A 17982-nucleotide genomic window follows, 5' to 3' on the forward strand; every position below is an offset into this window, starting at 1 on the left:
CTGAAACAGCCCGGCCCTTTCCAAATGCCATCAGAGCCACAGGGGCATGTCAATGCCCTGACACTTGGCACCTGCTGTAACAACTGCCCAGAGCACACAGACTTTGCCAGGATCCTCTAACTGATGGCACAGAAAGTCTGCTATTAGGCTGGTGCTGTGTTTTATTATTAATTAGACATATCTGCATCTCCACAACATCTGTAAGGGTGCTGTGTAATGCAGAGTTAAGAGGAGGATAATGAAACCAGGAGTACTGTGAACAAATAATAAAGTAATCTTACTTCCACCTTCACCTGTGACACAGTAGGAATGAACATATTTTATGATAGTACCATTTTAAATGATTTTTCAAGCCTTTTTAATTTCTTTTCATTTGCTTTTATTACATTCTTAGTGTGAGCACATGCATAAGCACGTGCATGTGCTTTCATGCATGTGCATGTTGCCAATGAACTTTCTTTTAGAAGGAAAAAGGATGCTTTTTCATATTCAGGATTGAATTTAGTTGAGTCTCATGTTATACTTAAGAAGTTTCTGGTTTGATAAGGCATGGTGTGTTCCCCTTTTAATAAGAGCTCATGAATTTTCCTCATTGAAAATATAAATATTCTATCAATTAAGCAAATGTGGGGGCTTTTTGTCTCTGTTTGCCTTAACGTAGTTGCATAAGTAGTGGGAAATAGACAGTTTATATAGGCTAGAATTATTTTCATCCCCTAAAAAGGTAGCTGGCTTTTGATCACAAACCTAACTTAAGCTAACTTGTGCCCAGGACAAGGAAGTAAACAAATGCTGTATGTCAGGTCTATGTGGAACACAAAGTCAGAAACTCAGGAATCTGAAGGGTTTAGATTTGTCTTTAGCAAAAAGAACATCTAATACTGAATGAATAACCTGCAATAGCAAACAGCTAAGGTCTACCAGATCTCAGAAAACATGCTTCAAAAGAAGGAACCTATTTTTGTGGCTAAGATACAAGAACTCTCAGTGGACAAAAGAAGAGGTTCTGGTTGCTGTTTAAGATAAATATATTTCTCATTGTGGAATACAGAATGTGGTTAAAAATCAAACATAACTTTCTTTTTGGTGTTATTTTGTGAGGCACTTGAGGCAGTCTACGGGCCATCAACAGGGATAGTCTTTGCCAGCCCTTTTAAGCTTAAAAATGTAACTAGTGCAATTAGGATGCACTAGTTAATTATATATTCTTTGCTAAGTCTTCAGATAATTTAGCTTCTTGGCAGAGTGGACATAAGAAAAGCCTTAAAACAGCAGCCTTGCTAGTCCAAACTAAGGGAAAAGAAATATATGACCAAGGGCAAAATTGTAGAGAATGTATTTGGAAAATATTTATTGAGAACAAAGGTAAAGTGCACATCTCTCAATGTTAAAACTCATTTATTTAGGCCATATAAGACACACAAACCAAAATAGCTCATCCTTATGCAAAAAATAGTCTCAAAATATGTCAAGGATTAGTGTTTTAAGTGCTAAATAAATTAAACTATTAAATGGCAAAATCTTACTTTTTTTCCCCTTTGAACTCAAAATTATTATTAATTGCCAAAAGTTATTTTCTTTTTTCTCCAACAAATCAGAAAAGGTGTAACCTTGCAGGTTAACTCTATTAAATAATTCAAAATCAGATAAGCAGGGTATGTACTTAGACTAAAATATCTCACTATTCTTTTTTTCTGCTGCATTACCACTGGTGCCTCTGAAATGCTAGAGTTGCTATTTTATGGCTTTGCACATCAATTCCTTTTAGCTAAATATTTTTCTTCAGAGATTCCAGAGCTAGCACACATGTATGACACTCCCTTAATATTACAAAATCCAGGAAATACTTAAATTTAAGAAAAAATGTATTGAAATGGAAATATAATAGTGAAAATATATAGTGTTAATCCCTTTCTGAAACATCACTGTTGCTATGGTAATTCTCAAATCTAGTATTTTCATGAGAAAGCTTTCTTCATTGAAAGAGTCTGAATTTATATCCACCTTCATATTTGTATGCTCAATTACACTTCAGAAACAGCACATGAAAGATTTAGTTCTGCTTCTATAAGTTTTAGTGAATTCTCTAAGTAGATATTTCTTAATATTTAGTCCCATATTCCATGACCATGAAGATCAAAACCAAGTTCCTTTTTTTCTTCTCCTGGAAATCAGTTGACACTACCTTGACAGCTTTTAGACATTCTATCAGTTCTTCTACATGGGAATAAATATAAATGACTAATAGATTTGAACCATCAAAATGGAAATGTTACTACCTTGAAGTTATTTTGATAGAAAAATATGTATGTTAACTCACAACAGCAAAGAATGCTTGTATTTAAATCTTTCCTCTGGTGATGTTCTTAAGAGTTTAATAAACCAGAGTAAGTATCTCATCATGAAATTATTCTAAAAGTTGGCAAATCATTATTAATTTGTTGATAATTGACTGCAATAACATTAATCCAAGCACTTTCTTTCACTCTTTCTTATGTATAATAAACAGTTCAATAGGAATCTCACTGTGATACAGCATTAATTAATATCTACTTGTTGTAGAGTTACAGGTTTCCAATAGCCTGTGTGACAATTACCCTTTACAGGAAATGTCAAATCTTTCTTATTTCAACTGAATTCATTATAATAGCATTACAACATGCCATATGCTTCTACTGTAATTCCAGTGCAACCAGCAAAGAATGATATAGCACCAAAAAGTCCTAGTACTTAACATGAATGTTCAGAAAGGACACTCAACACTTCTGACTCTCTGTGGAGACTCAGAAAGGGCTTGGTGAATTTAATACAAAAACCACCTTGCATCATTTTGCCAAGTGCTGAAGATATGCAGTGTCCCTGTGGGAAGGGAAACAAAAATGCCTCAACATTTTCTTCCCTCTCCTGCAAAGGTATAGTAAGTGAGGAAGCAATTCAAAGAAGAAGTGATTACACATATGAAAAAAATATGAGTCTTATAACACCAACTTTATAGCACCAGTTTCAAATTTGGCAGTGTAAACACAGGCACTCATTAAGAGCCTAACTGAAATTAAAAAAAAAAAACCATAAGTGACAGATCGTAGAGGCCAAAGCACATGTTCCAACAACTTGGAGCAGGATCATGGTCTTCAGGCAATTTTCATTCAGTTCAAGGTGAAAAAATAATACTTCTCATGGTTAAATTTCATAGCTTTTTTTCCTTTTAGGCCCAATAGAATTAGTCTTAATAGTCACATTTCCCCAAGGGCTTATAAAGCATAAGTTTCAGAATGCAGTGTGATAGGTATAATACATACATGACTGTACACATATAAAGGATTGATAAAATACACTTTTAAAAGCCTTGCTTATTGCTGTCTCTACTTTGGAATTCAGAAATCAGCAAAATAGAGGGATATTGGTCCCAGCTATCAACTTCAGGAAATATACTGGAAATCCAGGAAAAAAAGTAGGCAGGGTTTCTTTATACTTTCAAATATAAAATCTTGAATTGTCTAGTTATTTACTGTACTACAGTGCACTTAAAAGCTAGCACTTTTATTCTAGACCAAGGATTGGTTTTAGTGATGTTTTTATAATGCAAAAATAATTGTGTCCCTGTTGAAGACAATTCACACACTGGTAGCTCAAGAGAGACCACTCACCAATAAAACTGCAAGTTGATGTTTACATTATTTCCACATATATGAAGTATTTTGGTAGGCTAAAGTGATTTTCTTGAAATGTGACTAAGATGGTAGCTTATCATAGTATTTAGCATATCATTGCTGTGCTAAAGACAGGTTAATGACTACATAAAAAATCATGCATATTTCTATGGTACACTTACAAACCTATTTTAAGTTCAAGAAAAGCACAACTGACGTGTGCTGTTTTTCCTGTCCTTTTTTTTTCAGACAGATTCAGCATAAAAGACATTGCCTTTCCAGTTACGACACAAAGATTAAGCACTAGAAACAGATGGGGAGAATTTTTTTATTTATTTATTTATTTATGTGCATCTCCAACCACCCTCCTCCTTTCACCAGCTTTTATCTGGCCTCAGTTAACTTTCATTTATTCCATCCTTATTCATCTGCTTCACTCCTTGCTAGTTCTCTGTAGCTTTTGGAAGAACACATAAATAATAAGATATTAAACACTACTCTTGGTCTGTTGTGACTTCTCCCTTTCATTTAAGCACATTCTGGGACTTTCAAGAAGACTCTTGCTCTGTGAATAAGACTTCTGAGGTTCTGAATGCTGAATTATTGAAACCTTGGAGGTACAGTAGCACACTGATTGAGGGAGGCAGTTATGACTCAGAACTATATCATCTTTTATTTTGATATAATCACAAAATCATAAAACAGAATATTAATATACTGTATACACACCACAAAATGATATTTCACTACAGCATGCACATCAAAAAGTAATATATTTCCCGAAACCAAATAACCATAATGAAAATTATTCAACATGTTCCTATTAAAATTACATTAAAATTCATTCATTGCTCTAAAAAGTTTTAATTTTGAAAGTATTTATTCCTACCAAAGCAAGTCAGACAGTTCTAAAAATAGCCTTAACCAATACATGTGGGGACTGAATGCAACCTTATTTAGTCTGGACAAACCAAAATCTAAATCTTAACCTTCATCTAACCTAATGTTAAAGCCAATGAGCTTTACATGCTTTAAGAATTATTTTTCTAAGGTGAAAATAATTCTCTGTTGTCTAATTTTGGTGCGTTTTCTAGCAGTTAATCTTCTGATATTTTATGTAATTAGCTTAAACCATAAGACATTAACAAGTTCATTGTACTTTGCAAAAAATTAATCCTGAGATAACTAGGACAGTCTAGCGAAAAAGCCTCAGGAATCGTGTTGAACAGCTCACATTGACCTCATGCAGCCATCCCATGCAAATGTGATCTTCATTAGAAAAGATTTCCTCACGGCTTTAAAAAGAAGTTATGATATTGCTACTATGCTGGCTCTTCATCCTCTTTTAATAACAATTTTCCTGCCATATTAATGACAAATACATCATAATTATCTCTCTTCACCTTCAGCTGGAACACCACAGAACAGTCCTTAATCTAATTGCATCTCTAAATTCATAGAAAAACAGTCAATCATGGTAAAGACTTGTTTGACTGCAAAATCGTTAATGAGTCAAACAATTAAGACTATCATTTCCTCTGTAATTCACAGATTCGGGACAGGAACATCATTGTGATATGAAACACTGAAACACTTTCTAGACAGTGGGAGGAGTTTGTAACTTCTGATTTCCTTCATTCTGTCAACTTTTCCAGCCCAGCAATATTAAAATAAATGCTGACATCTGGTTCAGACATCTGCACCAGTTCTGCAGAAAGTTCCACTACACCTTACTAATATCAGAAGACTGGTTTAGAGGTTATGGAACATCAATTTGTTCTGTTTCCCCTCCACACCTGGGAGCCCAAGTATATTCTTTAATATGGTAATACAATTAATCAGTATGATGGCTTGGGAATGTAATGTAAACTGAATTTAAAAAACCCAATTCCAGAACTACCAAATTCATCTAGCACAAACACCGGATTAGTTTAAGGCCAGAGAACCCCAGTTCTGAAGAATATGTAGAACAAAAGTATGGCTTCTTTACAGAGTATTAAGTGCTAAGCATTTCATAACAACAGAATTTTCAAAAGTACAGCTTAGGGTACAACCAACAAGATTATCGGGCTTGCAAACCAACCCAACTAATATATCTGTGGTTATACCCACCACACCCAAACAGAATCTGGCCCGGGTGCGTTCTGAACTCAAAGGTTCAAACTTGGAATAGACCAGCCTTTAAAAAAAATTAGTACATTTTTAATTTCAAAAAAACCTTTTATTTTTATGACCTTAGAGTCTCATACATATGTAGAGTTTTTACTTTCTTTGTCCAACACTGTTGCATCTATTTCCCCTGGTAATGTGAATACTAAAGCTATTTCCCCTATCCCCCCAGATGCTAATGCCTTAATAGAAGCTAAACAACGATCCAGTAAATAAACAGTAATATCAGCTACTTATATCACCAATTTATAACAAGCACACATATCCCTATGTATGCACTATTTTTCTTTTACAAGACTAATGTATTCTGGTAATATCTACATCAACATCAGCAAAATACTAATACTAAATGAGATTTGAAAATTTGTTTCTAGACCTTTTTATCTGAGTGCTGCAAGTGCTAGGGCAAAATTTAAGAAACTAAGACAAAAAGAAGAAAAAATATTACTTTTACAGGTGTTTTAACTCAAAATAAATACAAGAAGTGCAGCACAAAATAAAATAGCATAGTATTTCTCTGTGCCTGAAAACAGTGATGAAAAGGGAGTTGTTTAAATTTAGTCTCTCTCTGTTCATTAATATTCCATGAGATAATTACGATAGACTCAAACTAATTTATTTAAATTATAAAATAATTTTAGCAAATAATTTTGCTCTGTAGAACATGCTGAAACAGTTTATTAACAACATTTATTATCCCTAACAAGAGTTGCATCACTTAGTTTGATACAGAAGCCATAAAGTGTTGGATGTGTGGCTCCTAAAGTAGGATTTCCTAAGTATAACACAATTTCAAACATTTGTTTTCAGAAGATATGATCTTGAAGACAGCCAAACATAAACATATTTTTTTTTTTTTTGATTGCCCAGGTGTAGGTCAGCAAGAAGAGCAATCTTTTGGGAAAAAACAAATCTCTCTCTTCTATTTCCCTCATTTACCGAAACACCCAAACCTAAAACAACTGGGAATGACCCAAACTAACTGCCCACTAACACCTTTTACAAGACAGTAGGAAAGAAGTAGAATGGGAACACTGTGCCTGCAAATTCTGGAAAGCATTCAAGGTCTCCCAGTAACATCTATGGTACACTGTATTTTCTTGCCATTGTCTACTGCAGAGCAGTAATTCCTTAAGGCCTGTAGGAAGGCACGACCGAACCCAACCTCTTGAAAAACTTGTGAACATCTTATCTTCATGACTATAAATATCATCAACAACATTCCAGAAGAAATGATAGTTTATCTTCTAATATAGGTCTATTTTTGAAATCAGCTTGCTCAGCGTCAGCACTGTATTATAAATACTATCCTAGAAGTGTAGCCTAGAATATATTCTGGAGACAGCCAGCCAGATGCAAATACTGTATTCTAGAACTAAGTGCACAGAAAATTGTACAAATAAACACGTGCAAATTTAGCAAGTTCATTGTACATATATCTGTGGCACACTAAATGTCTAAAGACTTCTAAAGGACCTTTCTGATTTCATCGGTTCACAGAGAATCATAATCTAGCATAATGACATTCTTAATATTTGTTTTCTAGATGACATTCATACATGCTTCATAAATAACACCTGTTTAATACATCTAGCAACAGAAAGATGGTAGCACTTCTAACTGTCTTGCAGAAGAAAATTAAGAAATCACTTTTAGTAATTAAGATTACTAAATCACCTAGACATGCCCTGGAAAATAAAAATTTCTTGGCTCTTTTACTTCTCAGTTGCAAAGCAACATTCCCAAGGCATCTATTTTCAGAATAATGACCAGAAAACTGATAAGAACTCTGAGGAAAAAAACCCAAATGCATTATGGTACCACTAAAGCTATTCTGTATTGTATTTTATTATATTTCTATGGCTTGTGCATTTTATCACTACTTAAAAAAAATGTATGGATTATCCCTTACATAGAATTAAGTATCAAAGGAATCATTACTATTACAGTAATTAAGAACATTTGTGTTAATTTCCAAGATATCTGACTGTCAATGGTTTAAAAAAAAACTTCTGTTTTATCATTTTATTTCTGATAGGTAAGACAGATAAGACATCAGTGATTACAGGCCCAATTCCTGTCTTTAATGCTCATCTTGTATAGTATAACACCTCTTTAAATTAATTTAAGGACTAAACAGAGAGTACAGAGAAACAAGTTTAGAACAATCCAGGTTAGAAGCTACATCAGATTATGGCAAAGGGAAGAAACTGAGATGTGTAAGATGTGTTGGGAATGTTGATTTGCAACTGAGAAGTAAAAGATCCAAGCACCTCAGGCAACAAAGAGCTATACAGAAAATACCTTGTACTGGCCACATGGAGACCAAAATAGAAAGTCAAGTCCAAAATGAAACACAACATGCTCTTGTTAGGTAATGCAGAATTACCTATATTTTAGTAAGACTGACAATAAGATCAACAGCGCTCTGGTAACTTAGAAAATTATTTTCTACTTACCCAGACACCTTATAGGTTATGGGTAAAGTGCTTCAGTGTGCTCATAATCATCCTGGCACCATATATGTACCATATTCTGACTTCAAATTGTCGGCACCTCTAGCACAGAGGGTACCAATGAAATTAGCCACATTTGCTTTTCACTTTGTTACCAAAACTCTTGAGATGTGAGTAGCTTCAATTCCAGCCAACTGTCTTACCCAAGACTCTCACAGAAATATAAGTAGACGTTTAACTTTCAAAGACTTCAGACTGTGCTTTATTTTCTGTGCTGTTTTTTGAAGTTTTGAGATCATCTGTTTTATATAATGTAACTGTAAAAATATTGCCTCTGAGTTAGCTCTGCAATAATTCACTCTTGGTACAGCAATGATTGAGTAAACAGAAACTTCTACCAGAGGCATTCTTTTCTATTATTTATTGTAATATTTTTTCATAATTTAATGAGAAAAAGTTTAAAAGCAATATTTTTATCCTTTCATGTTAAATTAATTTACAGTGCTACAAGCCATAACGAAAACAGAGAAATCATCAGCAAAACAGCATGCTAATAAAGACAGATTTCTACAATGTTTTTTAACTAAACTCATAAAATAATTTTTTTCTATTTCTGTCAGGTCCATCTTGCCTCTATTTGTTCCCAAGTATTGAGACATGCAGTGAAAATTATATAACAATGAAAAAGCAGAAACTACATATGAACAAAGAAATTGAGAATGAAAAATTTTATTTTAAGCAAATCTGATTTTTATTAATGTATATTCCAAATATCTGCCCCCGTCTAATGTGGAAAATGCCAACTTCCAGTCTGATGCTGTAAAGATCTTAGAAAAAAAAGTATAAAAAATATTTAAATTAAGTAAACCATTCTCAAAATTGAAATAAAATAAATAAAATAATTTAAAAATCCCCATAGCTTTATCTCCTTTTCCTCCATCTCACCCACACATCTGGTGCAGACTCCCTACCCTGAGTCAGTTGCAATAAGTGTTGACAATCTGTAAAATTCCTTTTGCTATGAACAGGACTGAAGTCTCCCAGGATTAGGTTTAGTGCAAGGCATTCATAGCAGTGGAAATATAACTGCAGCTGCAAGTTTGCTCTAAGGACAACAGGCATTTCTTCTTTTGTGCCCTGATCACAGAACAGGATTAAAACTGGTGAGGATCCTGTTTCTACCTGAGGCAGCAGGAGCCCAGCAAAACCCAGGTGTATAACATGTATGTTCTATATCTAACAGGAAACACAAAATAATGAAATAACAAGCTGTCATGGAATAGCTCCCACTGCAGAAATAACATTCCTTGGCATTATTTTCCAGGCGGTGCCAACCCTCCATGGTATTCAATCAAAGGTTGAAATAAAATTACTAATTTTATTTTTTAAAGCAAATCAACAAGCTGGGATTTAAACACTACTGCAACTCTTACAAGGCATGGAATTATGATATTACAGTTAAAAAATTAAAAAAAAAAAGAGATGATCTGTTGAGGTTAATGCACTGTTGTGTCTGAAATAGGTGTAACATAAGTGAGAACAGGTTTATTCCGTAGCTTTGATCTCACAGCTTCCAGCAGATTTCCATGTTATGGGAAGAAAGGATTTGCCACTTCATTTATAGATCAGGGAAATAGACTTGGATATAACCAGTACAAAAAAAAAGAAGGACAACTCTAAGCTTTCCCCAGCAAAAGACCTTTGAAGTTCAACAATGAATTTAAGTGACTCAATCTTTTGGGTTCTGTACTTAGCCCTCTAGAAAGTGTGTCTTGCTATTATTTTTTGTTGCACTATGAAGTAGTTGCAGGAAAAAAAGTAATGAAAATTGTGTCCAAAATAGCAGACTGAGTTAGAAATTAAAATTAGGTAGGTTTAATAGAATAGACAATGTATGGTATTTCCATAGAGGATATAATTTATATTTTTAATCTGCTTAGTTACTAGTTGGTGCTCCCATTTGCTCTGTTGGCAAAGTTCCCCTAAAAAACTGTAATATTTGATTTCAGCAATTAAAACTCTGGCATTAATAAAGAGAATTCTCAGGGTCTCTTTTTAGGGTTAATTCATTTATTTGACAACAAATAAATGTTGTATAACCAGACAGATCTTTTTGACAGATACAAATTTTTCAATCAAGTTGCTATAAACTATAAAGATTTCTAACATGAAAAAAATTACACAAAGTAAGAAAATAAAAATGTTCACCTTCAAAACTGCTTAATATGCCTGCTTCTTGGTGCTTATGGCCTCTTTTAGTTTTGCATTATTTTTTCAACTATACAGACAGTATAGAATTGAAGACATTTAATTTAAATCAACTCCAGACATTTTCACTCAGATACCAACACCTCTGGTGACTCTTAGTGTGTCACACTAAATCCATTCTAAATAACCAAGCTATTCTTTTCTCTGCTATATTTGTTCATAAATACTGTCTTCTGCTTTAGATGCCCAATACGGCCAGTTGAAAGATGGTAATTTATCAAGGCAAAAATGGACAGTTAAATTTCAGATGTCTCCTTCCATTCCTCCAGCCTCTTTCAGCTCCTCTGTTCAGCAGAGTTATTCCACACAAAACGATAACGCAAAAACCTACTGTTATTTTGTCCACTTCAACCCAAACTTTAAATCACAAAGGGCCCTGGATCAGCATCTCTAAGCCAGAAATCACACACACTTGCACAAACTGCTAAACTTCGGAAAAACAGCAGAACCCTAAAAAGACCCCTCCTCATTTGGGTAAAATACCTAACTGAAAAGCCACAAGATACAGTAAACACAGAGGCAGAGAGGAGAGAACAAGGATTCCTGAAGTCTGAAGAAAATGAGCATCATGCCTCTTTCACATACCTGCAGATAAAGAGATCTGCCTTTTGTATGCACAGGGTAGCAGACACTGCCCACTATATTTTCATTTTTGAGGCCCGTTTTCCTCATTTTTTAGTACTAAGAAAAACTATTTCCTTGGGGTCAGTGATGGACTGCTACCAAAGACAGCTAATGGAGTACAGAAACAGAAAGCCAGTGGATGTCCACCCTGCTCCCTCCCCTCGGAAGCAGCAGCCTTCCTGCATGCAGCAGAATTGCACAAAAGGACTCATGAGCAAAATCTGACTGACTGTATTAGCCATGGAGTAGTTTCATAGCTGTGCTCGTTCAGATGTCCTGACAACTACAACAGCTGAACTGAATCAGCTGAACCTCTTTCTGCAACAGCGAGAATGGCATAAAGCAGCCAAAATCCTTTCCCTAGGTGAACAACTATTCAGTTTCAAGGACATTTTAAATGGAAAGGAAACACAAAGTACAGAAAGCATTAACACCTTTCCCACCTGGTGACAACGAAGAGGCAAGGCAAGCCAGAACAACATCAGGCATAAACACTTCTCAGCAAAGCAGAAAAAAACAAATATCACTGCACTCAACACTTACGAGACATTCATGTGGACAGTGGGGGTCAGCAGAAGATACAGCTTAAAACCTGGAGTGATCTGGCAGAAGAAACTTTCTATACATATTTTCACAAAGCTTCATAGTTACCTATGATTAAATTCATGGCCACCACTTGGGGGAAAAGTGATCTCAGCAGTCTGAATTTACATCTTGGTTCTCTTCACTCGCCTCATGGGTAATTGCGTGATTCAGAAATATACTGAGTGGTAGGACCTACATGAAACTATAAGCTCTTTAACCTGTTTTAGGCAAAAGACCACCAAATAAAGAAGTCAAAAAAACCAACAAAAAGCCCACTGCGTTTACATGCTTCAGAGAGAGAGAGATCACACACATTTTATATGAAGTTTAGGCAGCTAGTGTAGCCAGTAAGTTATTTAGCTACTCTTCCTAGGTTGTCTCTAAGTCAGAGGAGAGGAATATGCTTCTGCAGAAGGCAAATAGTCCCAGCTCAGCTGGACTAAACTGCCCTCTGGAAATGCATCTCTCTTATCCTTGTCCATGCAGAACTAGGAAGACAAGGTGTTGCAACCAAGCTGAGCTGCGTGGCAAAAACTCCTGCAGCAAAACACCTGCAGAAACACCTCTTGGACATTTTTTCATGGTGGAAGGAGCTACAAACACAGCTGTTCTTGCATTTCTAGGGAGATGAAGATAATGGGATAACTACATTTGGCCAGCTGCATAACTGTCTAGATTTCATCAGCTCTTAAGAGGAGTTTAAACAGCTCACACACCACTGACATTTTGAAGTAGGTGTTAGAAGTCAACTCTTCATTACCTACAGTATTCCAGTAAGAACAGATGGCAGATATACAACAAACTGATTAAATGGCCTCTAAAAAATGTAAAGGTTGACAAAACACTGTGGAGATGACAATACTGTATTTCTATAATCTGGTTACTCAGCAGATAACAACTGATACCTGAATACAAAGAGCAGAGCTTGTAGCTGTTTGCACCAGTATTTACATCCTGCTGACTTCACCTAAAGAAAATTCACAGATGATAAGGTTATTTAAAAAAAACCCACAGCCCACAAGGTGAACTAGTTATCTTAAACTGTATAAGCCTAAAACCACCAGAGAATATATGTGAAGGATAAGAGGATATATAAATATAATACATATAACAGAAGAACCAATATAATAGAATTTATGTGAGCCTACATCTGATTTCCAATGCCAGAGGCTATAAGTAAGGTCATTCAATCTCATATGAAGCAGCTCAATACTGTTATATTAGGGTACTTGGTAGGCATCATAACATCAGATGATTCTCCCCACACATAAAAAGATACATAAAATTAAGAACTGACAACACAAAAATAGGAATGATAAACCCTAGAAAGACTACCGATGCACACTTAAGTAGCTATATATTTTCATTACAATATTAAATCTCTGCAAATGCAATTATTATACTAACCATTTCAGGGAAGATAAGCCCAAATCTAGTCAAAATTTACTGAGACAAAATGTAGTAAAACTATGATAAGTAACTGTAATTTAAGGTTGGATTTCTTGAATTCTCAAACAACATACATTTTCAGCAAATGGAAAATGCCAAACACCAGTTTAGAATCTCTTTGCACTGCCACAAAGGAGGGCAAAGATCCTCCTCCAGAAAGTTACTAATGTTATCAGTGATAACAAGTGTAAAACCCGCTGGAATCATTGCAAAATAGACTGAGATAATAATTTTGTACTACTAAACAAAAAAATTGTATTTTTTTTTCATATGTGGGATAAATGGCAGTTTATGTGGTGAAAATCAGTAAACTGAAAGCATGTCCTCAAGAGAAAATGTGGAAAATGAAATGGTATCCAGTGAAAATAAAAGACTTCAAATGAAAAATGGGGCACACAAGGATAAATGCACATGTGGAACTTTGTACTGACAGAAGAGATTCAATTTCTTGTCAGCAGTTGAAAGAAAGGAAGTATACATTTCTGACAGAAAATGAAACGGGGCATTTACTTGGTGATGATACAGACAAAGTTATTTTTGTCAAACATGCTGTCAGTTTAGATAGTGGGAGTTGCTATAGTATTCAACTGCTGCACAGTGCATAATACAGAATAGCTAGTATTGTGAAAAAGTGTAGATTCACATGCAGAAAACCTGTGCCATGGCAGCTATATATTCATAAAAAGAAACAGTTTGAAGCATTTCTTAGAAGACACCTATTTTTTTCAGTACAGTCTAAAATTTTTCACAAAACCAGTGTAACTTGTTCCTGAATATGGTTTGTGCTTCTATTTTATTCCTTATTTGTATTCTTGTAAGTCATTGACTTCTTACATATTCAGGAAGATATCTGACCTAAGCCAAAATTAATACTTTTCCTCAGTCATGCACTATATAATTTATCCTTTTTATATTAACATGGTTATAATCACAATACAAGCATTTTTTCTTTTTACCAGCCTTGGGAAAATACACATCTGGTCTCACTAATGAAAAATTATGAGTTCCTTAGCCATGTGTTTTGAACAATCTGGTATGAGGCATAATTACAAAAGGCATGGATACCCTTTTAAACTCATCATCAGAATATATTAAAAGCTACCACTGGGTTTTTGCAAACAGTTTTTACCGATTGTTCATTTTTCAAAAAAATATGCTATGAACAATAAAAAGTAAATAGAAAAACTAAGTTGGAGATTAGATTGTACTAGTAAATACTGATGGTCACAGGAAGATCTAATTCCTATCACTTCAAACTGATGGGCTACAGTGAAATATGACACATACTTAGAAAGATTATGAGAAAGTCCATTCATCCACTTCTTCGGATATAGGAGAGCCTGTTTTAGAAAAGCCTACACCAAGAGCAATAAGGTATCCTACAGAAGTTATAGGGTCAGGAGAAAATGTAGGGATTGGAACCCACTCAGGAATAATGCCAAACCATCTTATCCCTTCTATTCCATTTCTATTTGCAATTTTGCAAGTTCTCCTCTACTAATCTCACTCTATAAAACAGAACCTCACAATTAATGCTACAAAAGTTTTTCACATCTAATCTGTTTGAAAATCAGTGTTTAAAGATGGTAGGATTTGAATGCTGATCTGCAAATGAAAACTCAGGACCATCCCTCTGGTGTGCTCAATAAATTTTTACAGAGGAAATACATAAATCAGCCAAGTGGTCATATACTAGGCTACTTAGCACATTTGAAAAATGAAATTTTTTTTCTACCTTGATTATGAGAACATATGCAGATGAGAAATTAAAGGAAGGAATTTATTTTCTTATTTGAAAACACCCACCTTATATGTGAGAATTCTGACAATTGAGACTGTTTATCTTCATGAGAATATGTTTTGAGTACTTACACCTCACTCTAGTAAAAAAGTACTAGATCACTTGATAAAACAAGCCTTTTACCTTCCAAAAGAAAATTAACACTGATAAGAGGTTTGTTCTAAGTTCAGAAACAGGGATGGTAGAAGCAGAATACATATTAATGTATCCACTCCTAGATAAGCTGCAGCAGCAATACATTTTTGGTTTTAAGATAAAGACCATCCAAACTAAACTAACAAAATATTTGACAAAACGCAGCAATATCTACCTGTCTGCTTTATTGTTGATTTCTGACCACTTCTCTTTGATATCCAGATAAGAACAACAGCTGTAGTATTGCCTGCCCCACTGAGAATCAGCACCTGAACCTTCCTGTCAAAGTATTCAGTATCTGACACTTGCTATTAACAACAAACATTATTCCCCTTCCTCATGACTACTAATTACAATACTGATATGTTCTTGACCGAATGTTTTCAAAGCAATACTATCCAATATTTCAAAAAATCCACTCTGACAAAAAAGATTTCACTCTGAGATACTATCTTGCCCGGTCTCAGATGATGCTGTAATAGCATTTGTATTGTAGTTTAAGATTTTGGAATTTCTCTTCTATTACTCTGTGGAGTAAGATGGTTCTGACAGTTGCTATTCCATTGCAGGTACTATGGAACAGATTTTATTTTAGAATTGGCAACATAGTATAGTTAGTATAAAAGTAGTTACTTAGTATAAAAGACAAATCTGGAGAATTAAGCATCAAAAAAATAGGTGAAGGAAGATTATACATTATTTTTAAAGCTTTCAGAGAACAATTTTAAGCAGAAGTGACTGAGAAAGTGTTTCAGAATGAAGAGTGACAAAGTGTTTCAGAACAGAGAATGAAAGTACTTGAAAATTAATTACTATTAAATATTTTTTAGTAAAATCAATTGAAATGAGCAAGAATATTACAGATACTTTCTCTCTTTCCTGTTAGTCAGATTCATCATCTAATCCATACATCATGTCACAAAATTAACTGTGCTGGGCAATTAGATATAAATTATTTCACAGACACTTCTTGAACTCTGTCAGGCTTGGTGCTGTGACCACTTCCCTGGGAAGCCTGTTCCAGTGCCCAACCACCTTCTCGGTGGAAAACCTTTTTCTAATATCCAACCTAAACCTCTTCAGGCCATTCCCTTGGGTCCTGTCACTGGTCCCCACAGAGAAGAGATCAGCGTCTGCCACTCCTCTTCCCCTCACAAGGAAGTTGTAACTGCAGTGAGATCTCCCTTCAGTCTCCTCCAGGCTGAACAGACCAAGTCACCTCAGCTGCTCCTCATACAGCTTCCCCTCAAGGCCCTTCACCATCTTCATTGCCCTCCTTTGGACACTCTCTAACAGGTTAATATCCTTCTTATTTTGTGGTGCCCACAACTGCACAAAATATTCAAGGTGAGGCCACACCAGAGCAGAGCGGAGCAGAGCAATCCCCTCCCCAGCCCAGCTGGTGATGCTTTGCCTGATGGCCCTCCTGGCTGCAGTAAAGTTGGAAACAATTTTTTATCTCTCAATAAATAATCAAGAAGTGTCAGGAATATGTATCTACCTCAGCTTCTTACTACTGAAAAAACCAGCTGCCTGGACACCTTGAAAATAAGTGAGCACCTTTGAAGTACTGATAGAAATAGAAGAGACAAGAGTACCTTACCTGCTGTTCACGTCTCTTGTCTTAGATAAAAACATCACTGTGAGAAAATAATAGTGCTGCTCATACTATATTAAGTATATATTAAGGCAATGCATATTTTCCATATTATTAGTGGCAAAACTCCTACATCTAATGGAAAACTACTTAGGTCATAGTGAGAAGGAAGGTGGCAATAAAAATAAATCTGCTATGTATTTCATGCCTAAGTATTAACTTTGCTTTATTTATCATATCCTGTCATACTTTCAGTCAGCCTACACTGACTACTACTACCAATAATTCATCAGTCATCATAGATTATTTCAGATACATTTGGTAACCTGTGTATATAGTATAGAAGCATTCTCCAGTTAATATTTAACTAGGTGTCACATGCAGTATTCTTTGTCAAAAAACTGTGATTATATTCATTTGCAGTCTTAATATTAATTGATTTAATTTACAAAATAACAGGATAAATCCATATTAATCTAATGTTACTGTATAAACTGTAGCACTAAGTCTGATGAGAAACTTGTTTGAACATGTCTTAGGATGGCTCTTTGTGGTCTCTTTGTAAACACGTGTTTCTTCTTCCCAACACCCCCCACAGCAACTGTTATCTCCCATGCAGGAATGTCCTGAGAAAGGTGTCCTGAGGTGTCCCATTGGTCCTTGTTAACCCCTTCCTGTGATTGGGTGTTCCTGTAAGCCCCTTGAGACTTCTAATTGGTTAACCTGTGATTCTCCCTAACCCTATAAATGTGACATCCCCACCAATAAACTCTCTCTTGCCTCCTCTCCACGCCGGTGTGCTGTCTCTGTGCCTGCCATGGGGCCACATGGGTGGTGGGGGGAGGGGGGAGCACCTCTCCCCTCCAGGCTCGGGGCCTGAAAAACCCTGTCGCTGGAGTCCCCTTTTCCCGTCCTTTCAAGACGTCGGAATGGTTCTTCAGATGGAGAAGGAACCACAACTGGGCTCCCCCACGTCGAGGGTGGGGAAAGGGATCCAGAATAAACTGTCACATACAATCATTGCTAAAAAGATAGACCAGAAGAGTACTCCTTAGAATCATGGAGTTCTTAAGGTTGGAAAAGACCTCTAAGATAATCAGGTTCAACCATTAACCTAGGACCACCAATTTCACCTCTACATCGTGTCCCTAAGTGACAGGGATCCAGGAATTTTGACTCAACTACTTCCCTGGGAAGTCAATGCTTGTTCCAAAGCTTGACAACCTTTTCTGTGAGAAAATTTTTCCT

The 17982-nt window shown here is 35.5% G+C and overlaps 1 protein-coding gene across 16 annotated transcripts in view; it reads right to left on the minus strand.

Annotated features, from left to right (window-relative positions):
- Positions 1–17982, minus strand: part of DMD (dystrophin) — a 1059271-nt gene that overhangs the window by 218193 nt on the left and 823096 nt on the right. The window lies entirely within an intron of this gene.

The sequence above is a fragment of the Pseudopipra pipra genome, chromosome 2, assembly GCF_036250125.1.
Source record: "Pseudopipra pipra isolate bDixPip1 chromosome 2, bDixPip1.hap1, whole genome shotgun sequence".
In the NCBI taxonomy this organism is placed as follows: Eukaryota; Metazoa; Chordata; class Aves; order Passeriformes; family Pipridae; genus Pseudopipra; species Pseudopipra pipra.